The sequence below is a fragment of the Salmo salar genome, chromosome 29, assembly GCF_965601325.2.
Source record: "Salmo salar chromosome 29, fSalSal1, whole genome shotgun sequence".
NCBI classification, from domain to species: Eukaryota; Metazoa; Chordata; class Actinopteri; order Salmoniformes; family Salmonidae; genus Salmo; species Salmo salar.
This window is the reverse complement of record NC_138319.1, coordinates 26,996,920-27,010,928: the sequence shown is the minus strand read 5'-3', so window position 1 is coordinate 27,010,928 and position 14,009 is coordinate 26,996,920.

Below are 14,009 nucleotides of genomic sequence, written 5' to 3'. Positions count from 1 at the left end.
GATATCTGAACTCACTTCATGTCTAGTATTAATAAAGACAACCAGGTTGACATCTGAACTCACTTCATGTCTAGTATTAAAAACATCCAGGTTGACATCTGAACTCACTTCATGTCTAGTATTAATAAAGACATCCAGGTTGACATCTGAACTCACTTCATATCTAGTATTAATAAAGACTCCCAGGTTGTGTGACATCTGATCTCACTTCATGTCTAGTATTAAAGACTCCCAGGATGACATCTGAACTCACTTCATGTCTAGTATTAATAAAGACATCCAGGTTGTGTGACATCTGAACTCACTTCATGTCTAGTATTAAAGACATCCAGGCTGTGTGACATCTGAACTCACTTCATGTCTAGTATTAAAGACATCCAGGATGACATCTGAACTCACTTCATGTCTAGTATTAAAGACATCCAGGCTGTGTGACATCTGAACTCACTTCATGTCTAGTATTAAAGACATCCAGGCTGTGTGACATCTGAACTCACTTCATGTCTAGTATTAAAGACATCCAGGATGACATCTGAACTCACTTCATGTCTAGTATTAAAGACATCCAGGCTGTGTGACATCTGAACTCACTTCATGTCTAGTATTAAAGACATCCAGGATGACATCTGAACTCACTTCATGTCTAGTATTAATAAAGACATCCAGGTTGACATCTGAACTCTCTTCATGTCTAGTATTAATAAAGACATCCAGGTTGACATCTGAACTCACTTCATGTCTAGTATTAAAGACATCCAGGTTGACATCTGAACTCACTTCATGTCTAGTATTAATAAAGACATCCAGGTTGACATCTGAACTCACTTCATGTCTAGTATTAAAGACATCCAGGATGACATCTGAACTCACTTCATATCTAGTATTAAAGACATCCAGGATGACATCTGAACTCTCTTCATGTCTAGTATTAATAAAGACATCCAGGTTGACATCTGAACTCACTTCATGTCTAGTATTAAAGACATCCAGGTTGACATCTGAACTCACTTCATGTCTAGTATTAATAGAGACATCCAGGTTGACATCTGAACTCACTTCATGTCTAGTATTAAAGACATCCAGGATGACATCTGAACTCACTTCATATCTAGTATTAAAGACATCCAGGATGATATCTGAACTCACTTCATGTCTAGTATTAATAAAGACAACCAGGTTGACATTTGAACTCACTTCATGTCTAGTATTGAAGACATCCAGGTTGACATCTGAACTCACTTCATATCTAGTATTAAAGACATCCAGGATGACATCTGAACTCACTTCATGTCTAGTATTAATAAAGACATCCAGGTTGACATCTGAACTCACTTCATGTCTAGTATTAAAAACATCCAGGTTGACATCTGAACTCACTTCATGTCTAGTATTAATAAAGACATCCAGGTTGACATCTGAACTCACTTCATATCTAGTATTAATAAAGACTCCCAGGTTGTGTGACATCTGATCTCACTTCATGTCTAGTATTAAAGACTCCCAGGATGACATCTGAACTCACTTCATGTCTAGTATTAATAAAGACATCCAGGTTGTGTGACATCTGAACTCACTTCATGTCTAGTATTAAAGACATCCAGGCTGTGTGACATCTGAACTCACTTCATGTCTAGTATTAAAGACATCCAGGATGACATCTGAACTCACTTCATGTCTAGTATTAAAGACATCCAGGCTGTGTGACATCTGAACTCACTTCATGTCTAGTATTAAAGACATCCAGGCTGTGTGACATCTGAACTCACTTCATGTCTAGTATTAAAGACATCCAGGATGACATCTGAACTCACTTCATGTCTAGTATTAAAGACATCCAGGCTGTGTGACATCTGAACTCACTTCATGTCTAGTATTAAAGACATCCAGGATGACATCTGAACTCACTTCATGTCTAGTATTAATAAAGACATCCAGGTTGACATCTGAACTCTCTTCATGTCTAGTATTAAAGACATCCAGGATGACATCTGAACTCACTTCATGTCTAGTATTAATAAAGACATCTAGGTTGACATCTGAACTCACTTCATGTCTAGTATTAATAAAGACTTCCAGGTTGACATCTGAACTCACTTCATGTCTTGTATTAATAAAGACATCCAGGTTGACATCTGAACTCACTTCATGTCTAGTATTAAAGACATCCAGGATGACATCTGAACTCACTTCGTGTCTAGTATTAAAGACTCCCAGGATGACATCTGAACTCACTTCATGTCTAGTATTAAACACTCCCAGGATGACATCTGAACTCATTTCATGTCTAGTATTAAAGACATCCAGGTTGACATCTGAACTCACTTCATGTCTAGTATTAATAAAGACATCCAGGTTGACATCTGAACTCACTTCATGTCTAGAATTAATAAAGACATCCAGGTTGACATCTGAACTCACTTCATATCTAGTATTAAAGACATCCAGGTTGACATCTGAACTCACTTCATGTCTAGTATTAATAAAGACATCCAGGTTGACATCTGAACTCACTTCATATCTAGTATTAAAGACATCCAGGTTGACATCTGAACTCACTTCATGTCTAGTATTAATAAAGACATCCAGGTTGACATCTGAACTCACTTCATGTCTAGTATTAAAGACTCCCAGGATGACATCTGAACTCACTTCATGTCTAGTATTAAAGACATCCAGGATGACATCTGAACTCACTTCATGTCTGGTATTAATAAAGACATCCAGGTTGACATCTGAACTCACTTCATGTCTAGTATTAAAGACAAAGACATCCAGGTTGACATCTGAACTCACTTCATGTCTAGTATTAAAGACTCCCAGGATGACATCTGAACTCACTTCATGTCTAGTATGAAAGACATCCAGGTTGACATCTGAACTCACTTCATGTCTAGTATTAAAGACATCCAGGATGACATCTGAACTCACTTCATGTCTAGTATTAAAGACATCCAGGATGACATCTGATCTCACTTCATGTCTAGTATTAACGACATCCAGGATGACATCTGAACTCACTTCATGTCTAGTATTAATAAAGACATCCAGGTTGACATCTGAACTCACTTCATGTCTAGTATTAAAGACATCCAGGATGACATCTGAACTCACTTCATATCTAGTATTAAAGACATCCAGGATGATATCTGAACTCACTTCATGTCTAGTATTAATAAAGACAACCAGGTTGACATCTGAACTCACTTCATGTCTAGTATTAAAAACATCCAGGTTGACATCTGAACTCACTTCATGTCTAGTATTAATAAAGACATCCAGGTTGACATCTGAACTCACTTCATATCTAGTATTAATAAAGACTCCCAGGTTGTGTGACATCTGATCTCACTTCATGTCTAGTATTAAAGGCTCCCAGGATGACATCTGAACTCACTTCATGTCTAGTATTAATAAAGACATCCAGGTTGTGTGACATCTGAACTCACTTCATGTCTAGTATTAAAGACATCCAGGCTGTGTGACATCTGAACTCACTTCATGTCTAGTATTAAAGACATCCAGGATGACATCTGAACTCACTTCATGTCTAGTATTAAAGACATCCAGGCTGTGTGACATCTGAACTCACTTCATGTCTAGTATTAAAGACATCCAGGCTGTGTGACATCTGAACTCACTTCATGTCTAGTATTAAAGACATCCAGGATGACATCTGAACTCACTTCATGTCTAGTATTAAAGACATCCAGGCTGTGTGACATCTGAACTCACTTCATGTCTAGTATTAAAGACATCCAGGATGACATCTGAACTCACTTCATGTCTAGTATTAATAAAGACATCCAGGTTGACATCTGAACTCTCTTCATGTCTAGTATTAAAGACATCCAGGATGACATCTGAACTCACTTCATGTCTAGTATTAATAAAGACATCCAGGTTGACATCTGAACTCACTTCATGTCTAGTATTAAAGACATCCAGGTTGACATCTGAACTCACTTCATGTCTAGTATTAATAAAGACATCCAGGTTGACATCTGAACTCACTTCATGTCTAGTATTAAAGACATCCAGGATGACATCTGAACTCACTTCATATCTAGTATTAAAGACATCCAGGATGATATCTGAACTCACTTCATGTCTAGTATTAATAAAGACAACCAGGTTGACATCTGAACTCACTTCATGTCTAGTATTGAAGACATCCAGGTTGACATCTGAACTCACTTCATATCTAGTATTAAAGACATCCAGGATGACATCTGAACTCACTTCATGTCTAGTATTAATAAAGACATCCAGGTTGACATCTGAACTCACTTCATGTCTAGTATTAAAAACATCCAGGTTGACATCTGAACTCACTTCATGTCTAGTATTAATAAAGACATCCAGGTTGACATCTGAACTCACTTCATATCTAGTATTAATAAAGACTCCCAGGTTGTGTGACATCTGATCTCACTTCATGTCTAGTATTAAAGACTCCCACGATGACATCTGAACTCACTTCATGTCTAGTATTAATAAAGACATCCAGGTTGTGTGACATCTGAACTCACTTCATGTCTAGTATTAAAGACATCCAGGCTGTGTGACATCTGAACTCACTTCATGTCTAGTATTAAAGACATCCAGGATGACATCTGAACTCACTTCATGTCTAGTATTAAAGACATCCAGGCTGTGTGACATCTGAACTCACTTCATGTCTAGTATTAAAGACATCCAGGCTGTGTGACATCTGAACTCACTTCATGTCTAGTATTAAAGACATCCAGGATGACATCTGAACTCACTTCATGTCTAGTATTAAAGACATCCAGGCTGTGTGACATCTGAACTCACTTCATGTCTAGTATTAAAGACATCCAGGATGACATCTGAACTCACTTCATGTCTAGTATTAATAAAGACATCCAGGTTGACATCTGAACTCTCTTCATGTCTAGTATTAAAGACATCCAGGATGACATCTGAACTCACTTCATGTCTAGTATTAATAAAGACATCCAGGTTGACATCTGAACTCACTTCATGTCTAGTATTAATAAAGACTTCCAGGTTGACATCTGAACTCACTTCATGTCTTGTATTAATAAAGACATCCAGGTTGACATCTGAACTCACTTCATGTCTAGTATTAAAGACATCCAGGATGACATCTGAACTCACTTCGTGTCTAGTATTAAAGACTCCCAGGATGACATCTGAACTCACTTCATGTCTAGTATTAAACACTCCCAGGATGACATCTGAACTCATTTCATGTCTAGTATTAAAGACATCCAGGTTGACATCTGAACTCACTTCATGTCTAGTATTAATAAAGACATCCAGGTTGACATCTGAACTCACTTCATGTCTAGAATTAATAAAGACATCCAGGTTGACATCTGAACTCACTTCATATCTAGTATTAAAGACATCCAGGTTGACATCTGAACTCACTTCATGTCTAGTATTAATAAAGACATCCAGGTTGACATCTGAACTCACTTCATATCTAGTATTAAAGACATCCAGGTTGACATTGAACTCACTTCATGTCTAGTATTAATAAAGACATCCAGGTTGACATCTGAACTCACTTCATGCCTAGTATTAAAGACTCCCAGGATGACATCTGAACTCACTTCATGTCTAGTATTAAAGACATCCAGGATGACATCTGAACTCACTTCATGTCTGGTATTAATAAAGACATCCAGGTTGACATCTGAACTCACTTCATGTCTAGTATTAAAGACAAAGACATCCAGGTTGACATCTGAACTCACTTCATGTCTAGTATTAAAGACTCCCAGGATGACATCTGAACTCACTTCATGTCTAGTATGAAAGACATCCAGGTTGACATCTGAACTCACTTCATGTCTAGTATTAATAAAGACATCCAGGATGACATCTGAACTCACTTCATGTCTATTATTAATAAAGACATCCAGGTTGACATCTGAACTCACTTCATGTTTAGTATTAAAGACATCCAGGAGGACATCTGAACTCACTTCATGTCTAGTATTAAAGACATCCAGGTTGACATCTGAACTCACTTCATGTCTAGTATTAATAAAGACATCCAGGTTGACATCTGATCTCACTTCATGTCTAGTATTAAAGACATCCAGGATGACGTCTGAACTCACTTCATGTCTAGTATTTATAAAGACATCCAGGTTGACATCTGAACTCACTTCATGTCTAGTATTAAGAAAGACATCCAGGTTGACATCTGATCTCACTTCATGTCTAGTATTAAAGACATCAAGGTTGACATCTGAACTCACTTCATGTCTAGTATTAAAGACATCCAGGTTGACATCTGAACTCACTTCATGTCTAGTATTAAAGACATCCAGGTTGACATCTGAACTCACTTCATGTCTAGTATTAATAAAGACATCCAGGTTGACATCTGAACTCACTTCATGTCTAGTATTAATAAAGACATCCAGGATGACATCTGAACTCACTTCATGTCTAGTATTAAAGACATCCAGGTTGACATCTGAACTCACTTCATGTCTAGTATTAATAAAGACATCCAGGTTGACATCTGAACTCACTTCATGTCTAGTATTAATAAAGACATCCAGGTTGACATCTGAACTCACTTTCCTTCCAGAATTAAAGAGCTACTTTAGAATGAAGTGTAACTTTGAACATTTTTACAAAACACATCTCAATATTTTTTTAATAGTTAATTGGTCATTCTATTTTTGTGGTAGGTATGCAGCCTTGAAATGTGTAAACTAGTTTTGAGGGATTTAGTCACAATAAAAAGTGAAAATGTGTAAATTTGAAGAAAAAAATTAATTTGGAAGATTCAACACAGTTATCAAGGTATAAAAAAGCTTGTAGTGCAATTCTAAAACAAAGGAATAGATCCCTTAACATTCATGATCTACAGTGAGAATGCAGAAAGGCTTAAAGGAGGCTAAATCACAACCCGTCTACAGCTTCAGTCATTAACCATTTATCTGGGAGGAATCAAATAATTGACAACACTTTCAACCAACAATCCCCCTGTTCCACACACCCCTGTGACTCTCCCTCTCTCTGTGTGTGTGTGTGTGTGTGTGTGTGTGTGTGTGTGTGTGTGTGTGTGTGTGTGTGTGTGTGTGTGTGTGTGTGTGTGTGTGTGTGTGTGTGTGTGTGTGTGTGTGTGTGTGTGTGTGTGTGTCTGTGTGTGTGTGTGTGTGTGTGTGTGTGTGTGTGTGTGTGTGTCTGTGTGTGTGTGTGTGTGTGTGTGTGTGTGTGTGTGTCTGTGTGTGTGTGTCTGTGTGTGTGTGTGTGTGTGTGTGTGTGTGTGTGTGTGTGTGTGTGTGTGTGTGTGTGTATTTACATATCGTCTGCAGCCATCTGCTCTAAATGATGGGTAATTAACTCAGTGCCTTTGTCTCTGTGAGTGGATGGATGACATATATATGCTCTTCATCAGAGAACGTACAAGAATGAGAGAAAGAGAGGGAGCGGATGGAGAGAGAGAGTGTGAGAGAGGGTGGGAGGGAAAGAGAGAGAGACAGAGAGAGAGAGGAAGAGGAAGTAAGGGTTCTCAGTGAGAATGATGCTGCATAGCTGACCCAGAAAGGCAGTACAGAAAAGAACCATTAAGATGATGGAAGGAGGACATGTTGGGTCAGAGAGGAAGAGAGAGGACACACATGTGTGCATGCGTGTGTGTGAACCTGCCAAGCAGCTCACCCACAGCTTCCTGGTCAAGGTCATTCAGTATTACGCAGAGCATCTTTGGTCTACGTAATGCTACCAAAACCAAAACTAAAAGGATAAACAAGCACAAGTCGAGCCCTATTGGTTTTGGTCCACCAGCTTACACAGCTGTCAAAACAATATTTTTGTTATTGAAAATATTTTACAACAATTTAGATGGGATAATGATTCCCTACAGTATTCAGTGCTTGTTTTCTCACATAAACTCAAATTGAGCGAACAGGAAATGGCAGAGCGATTTCCACTAGATAACACAGCCACAAAGTCAGAACAGCTTCCCCATTTTGACAACAGATGCCTCTCCGGCGGGAGAAATCAATAGGCTAATATCACAGCCAATCACAACACTGGCGGGTAAGTAGTACTGTGAAACACTTCTACTAAGCTAACATGTGGAATTGTTTTAAGATGGTCATACCATGGATGATTTAGTTATTTGATTAGACATTTTAGGACCCTGTAGGTATAATTGTTTTTAATGTTTTATTATTTGATGAAACATTACATTTGGCCTTATTGCTATTAGCCCATAGAAACGCATTTAATAACACATTCATACATTGATAAACAGATAGTCCAAAAATATATCAAAAGGAAGTATGGTTTGAGGTGTCTGAAATGCATCTGAGATATAATGGAAATCCTCAGAAAAGAAACGTTCCAAAAAAGTATTTTAATTTTCATTTCATATTTTCCTGGTCTGTATCGGGTTTCCTTCAGACGATTCTCTTGAACCTTGTGGGCATCATAGAGCAAAACGGAGAACAGATTCCAAATAGTTTGTAGCCCAAACCATTCGGACACTACAGATGTTTCCGTGAGAAGACCGATTCTCGAGATGGACAGCGCTGTAGCTCGGCCAGATGCTGAAGGCCGACATCGGCGTATGCGGTGGATTGAGATCAGCCCATGCAAAAACAGATATCTCTTGCTGACAGAGAGATTTTGATGGGATTTTTTTTGTAATGCTAATTCGTTTTCAGCGTGAGACCGACTCTAGGGGTTAATGTTTAACTGCTAAGTTCCCATGCTCCCTGTCACCTCTGACAAGAGATCAGCTCTACGTACACACTGTAATTACCAACTGCTAGCTCTACATATAAACCTGACACCAAACCTGTCACACACACACACACACACACACACAGACACACACACACAGACACACACACACACACAGACACACACACACACACACACACACACACACACACACACACACACACACACACACACACACACACACACACACAGACAGAGTGTGATAATGAGTGTATTTGCAGAGAGCGGGTCCATAGTCAGAGGTGACAGAGAACATGGGCGATGAACCTGGTTAAACACGGCCTCTCCTCTCCTCCCACACAATGAATGGGGATCTGGTGTGAGACTGTGAACCAGGATGACAGGAAGACACTGATAGATGACCATGTAGTATTTGTCCCCATGGTGTATGTTTAGCTACATTCTCTCTCTGCCTGAATCATTTTGTCAGGTCTGCTCAGAGACTTCAGACCAGCAGCAAGGCTTACTATCTACCTCCCACAACTGTATTAGTCTTAGCATGGGACACACGCGCGCACGCGCACGCGCACGCACACGCACACGCACACGCACACGCACACACACACACACACACACACACACACACACACACACACACACACACACACACACACGACACAGACACACACACACACACACACACACACACACCACTATAATCCTCCCCAGCCTTCACCCTAATGGGCCAGCTCCAGCCAGGCAGTGGGATATAAACATAGCATTCCAACAAACAAGCAAACAAACAGGTAATTGCGGTGATTAGGAGATAAGCGTTAGAGGGTAAAAGGTGTGTTAAAGAGAAGCGGAACCCGACCCCGCTTGACCTTTCAACATGCAATATCACTGCTAAGCTATAGAGCCGTACACACACAGCAACACTTTATCACAGTAACCACCCTTTAATATGCAGTCCACAGAGAAACAAAACACTGCATGCAATCTGCCCTTTGATATTCCATCTACAGCTAGGGACAGCGCCACAAAGCACCGCTACACAGTACTACAAGGTACCTGGAAATGACAGCCCTTAGCTATCAACAGCTACACAGAGCAACAGAATGGACATATTACATCTAAAGGATGGCGTTCATCTTTTCTAAAGTGTTTTTCCCCCCGTGTGGCATATCGTTGCATTGCCTTTTGAAAAGTACACACACGTCTCCACAGCGTTACTGTGTTCAATGAATTGATTGAAAGGTCTCACCGTGTTGTTTTTTTCATGGTCACTCCTCAGTTATGTTCTGTTCTCTGTCATGGCAACGACATGGACAGTAAAAGGAGCATCGTCATGGAGACAGGGCTTTAAGGTGTTAGTGGGACATCAATGGGAGGATGCAGAGTAAAAGCTCAGGGCAACATCTGAGAAACACACACACAGACACACACACACCAGACACACACACACACACACACACACACACACACACACACACACACACACACACACACACACACACACACACACACACACACACACACACACACACACACACACACAACCACGTGTATAATTTACCTTTGTTTTTCTGTGTCATGCTTACAGAATAATACAATACTAGCAAACACACACACACACACACACACACACACACACACACACACACACACACGTCCCTGATGCTTCAGGAGTGTAGCTAGTAGCTAATGGAATAAACATGAATAATCATCAAGGTGATGATGTACAGTTCTCATGCAAACTTTATCCTAGATGGCCACAAACACTACGTGAGAGAGGGACACAGTTAGATAGCTTCTCATTGGTAGAGAGCTGTTTCTCATGCTTGGGTTCATTTAAACATTCTTCATTTAAACATTCATCATTTAAACATTCATCATTTAAACATTCTTCATTTAAACATTCATAATTTAAACATTCTTCATTTAAACATTCTTCATTTAAACATTCATAATTTCAACATTCTTCATTTAAACATTCATCATTTAAACATTCTTAATTTAAACATTCTTCATTTCAACATTCTTCATTTCAACATTCTTCATTTAAACATTCTTCATTTAAACATTCATCATTTAAACATTCTTCATGTAAACATTCATCATTTAAACATTCTTCATTTTAACATTCTTCATTTAAACATTCGATCATTTAAACATTCTTTCATTTAAACATTCATACATTTTAAACATTCTTCATTTAAACATTCTTCATTTAAACATTCATAATTTAAACATTCTTCATTTAAACATTCATCATTTAAACATTCTTAATTTAAACATTCTTCATTTCAACATTCTTCATTTCAACATTCTTCATTTAAACATTCATCATTTAATCATTCTTCATTTAAACATTCATCATTTAAACATTCATCATTTAAACATTCATCATTTAAACATTCTTCATTTGAACATTCTTCATGCTCCTGAGTGGCACAGTGGTCTAAGACACTCCATCTCAGTGCAAGAGGTGTCCTTACAGTACCTGGTTTGAATCCAGGCAGCATCACATCTGGCTGTGATTGGGAGTCCCATAGGGTGGTGTCCAGGTTTGGCCGGGGTAGGCCATCATTACAATGTGTTCTTAACTGACTTGTCTAGTTAAATAATTTGAACATTCGTCGGACCAATATCATACATTTTATGTACATGTAAACACGGCAGGTTTTGTTGTTGAATAATACCTGGCTGACACACGTGCACACGCACACATGCACACACAACTACACTAACACACACACACCAGCATCCTACACAGATCTATTCATTTTCAGCCCAGCCTGGCCCCACTCCTGCCAGACTCCAACCTCAAGTGAATTTTATTGATTTTCTTTTTCAATGACATGCTGAAAGGTAAATCAACATCAGACGCCTTCTACAATGAACAGAATAAATACAAACATATGCCTGTAAGCCTACAATTATACAAGTCCCAAACACTCACTCCACAGACAAGGTGATGATTGCGGGAGCTGGCAGCAGAACTATTGTTTGTGGTGTTGGGTCCTATTCTGACTGTTGCCAGGTTGCCACCAGTCCTGTCTGACTGTTGTGCCGGCGTTCTTCACTGCTTTAGACCATAGGCCTCTGAGGCATACTGGAATTACAAAGGGGATTCTACATTCAAATCCAAAATTCTACAGGCCAACCTGGGTACTAAGTTTGAAAATACTGAAAAGACAAAAAAATGTGGACAGCTCTTTCTTGTTAACAGTAAATTGACTAATTCTATACATTTTATTCTCATACATTGCATCATTACGTCAATCACCTCTGCACCTATGCTATACAATATAAATATCGTACATGACCAGTCCAGTAAAGTATTGAGCGGATGAAACAGTCAAATCAGATAGAGATCTATCTCTCTAATAGGAAAAGGGACATATTTTAACTTTAACAAATCAGATAGAGATCTATCTCTCTAATAGGAAAAGGGACATATTTTAACTTTAACAAATCAGATAGAGATCTATCTCTCTAATAGGAAAAGGGACATATTTTAACTTTAACAAATCAGATAGAGATCTATCTCTCTAATAGGAAAAGGGACATATTTTAACTTTAACAAATCAGATAGAGATCTATCTCTCTAATAGGAAAAGGGACATATTTTAACTTTAACAAATCAGATAGAGATCTATCTCTCTAATAGGAAAAGGGACATATTTTAACTTTAACAAATCAGATAGAGATCTATCTCTCTAATAGGAAAAGGGACATATTTTAACTTTAACAAATCAGATAGAGATCTATCTCTCTAATAGGAAAAGGGACATATTTTAACTTTAACAAATCAGATAGAGATCTATCGCTCTAATAGGAAAAGGGACATACTTTAACTTTAACAAATCAGATAGAGATCTATCGCTCTAATAGGAAAAGGGACCTATTTTAACTTTAACAAATCAGATAGAGATCTATCTCTCTAATAGGAGTCTGCTGCTGGGACATATTTTAACCAGGGCCAGATGATGGCAGTCTTCTCTCTGAGTCTGTACCAGGCATACCGTGTCCCATGCAGCCTCTCTCTCTCTCTCTCTCTCTCTCTCTCTCTCTCTCTCTCTCTCTCTCTCTCTCTCTCTCTCTCTGTCTCTCTCTCTCTCTTGCTCTCTCTCTCTCTCTCTCTGTCTCTCTCTCTCTCTTTCTCCCTCTTTCTCTCTCTCTCTCTTGCTCTCTCTCTCTCTGTCTCTCCCGCTCTCTCTCTTTCTCCCTCTTTCTCGATCTCGCTCTCTCTCTCCCTCTTTCTATCCCTGACTTACAGTTCTAGCATGTGTAATGCAGATGCCCTCATTGTAATGATTTACTAATCTCAGTACGGCCACATGTTCCAGAGGCTTGACTGAGTTTATCCCTATTGATAGCGATCAGTAGCCTGGAGACCTGGCTACAGTACAGTGGTGACCTCTGGGACTGCTAGATGATTGAATGTGCTTTTCTCCTCTGATGCCAGTTTTGATCCTGCCACACCGACATTCACCCTGGGGATAGACGGAGAGACAGGGGGAATGGAGGAGAGGAGGTGATAGAGGAGAGACAGGGGGAATGGAGGAGAGGAGGAGATAGATGAGAGACAGGGGGAATGGAGGAGAGGGGGAGATAGAGGAGAGACAGGGGGAATGGAGGAGAGGAGATGATAGAGGAGAGACAGGGGGAATGGAGGAGAGGAGGTGATAGAGGAGAGACAGGGGAATGGAGGAGAGGAGGTGATAGAGGAGAGACAGGGGGAATGGAGGAGAGGAGGAGATAGAGGAGAGACAGGGGGAATGGAGGAGAGGAGGTGATAGAGGAGAGACAGGGGGAATGGAGGAGAGGAGGTGATAGAGGAGAGACGGGGAATGGAGGAGAGGAGGAGATAGAGGAGAGGCAGGGGGAATGGAGGAGAGGAGGTGATAGAGGAGAGACAGGGGGAATGGAGGAGAGGAGGAGATAGAGGAGAGGCAGGGGGAATGGAGGAGAGGAGGTGATAGAGGAGAGACAGGGGGAATGGAGGAGAGGAGGTGATAGAGGAGAGACAGGGGGAATGGAGGAGAGGAGGTGATAGAGGAGAGAGGGGGAATGGAGGAGAGGAGGTGATAGAGGAGAGACAGGGGGAATGGAGGAGAGGAGGTGATAGAGGAGAGACAGGGAGGAATGGGGGAGAGGAGGTGATAGAGGAGAGACAGGGGGAATGGAGGAGAGGAGGTGATAGAGAAGAGACAGGGAGGAATGGAGGAGAGGAGGTGATAGAGGAGAGACAGGGAGGAATGGAGGAGAGGAGGTGATAGAGGAGAGACAGGGAGGAATGG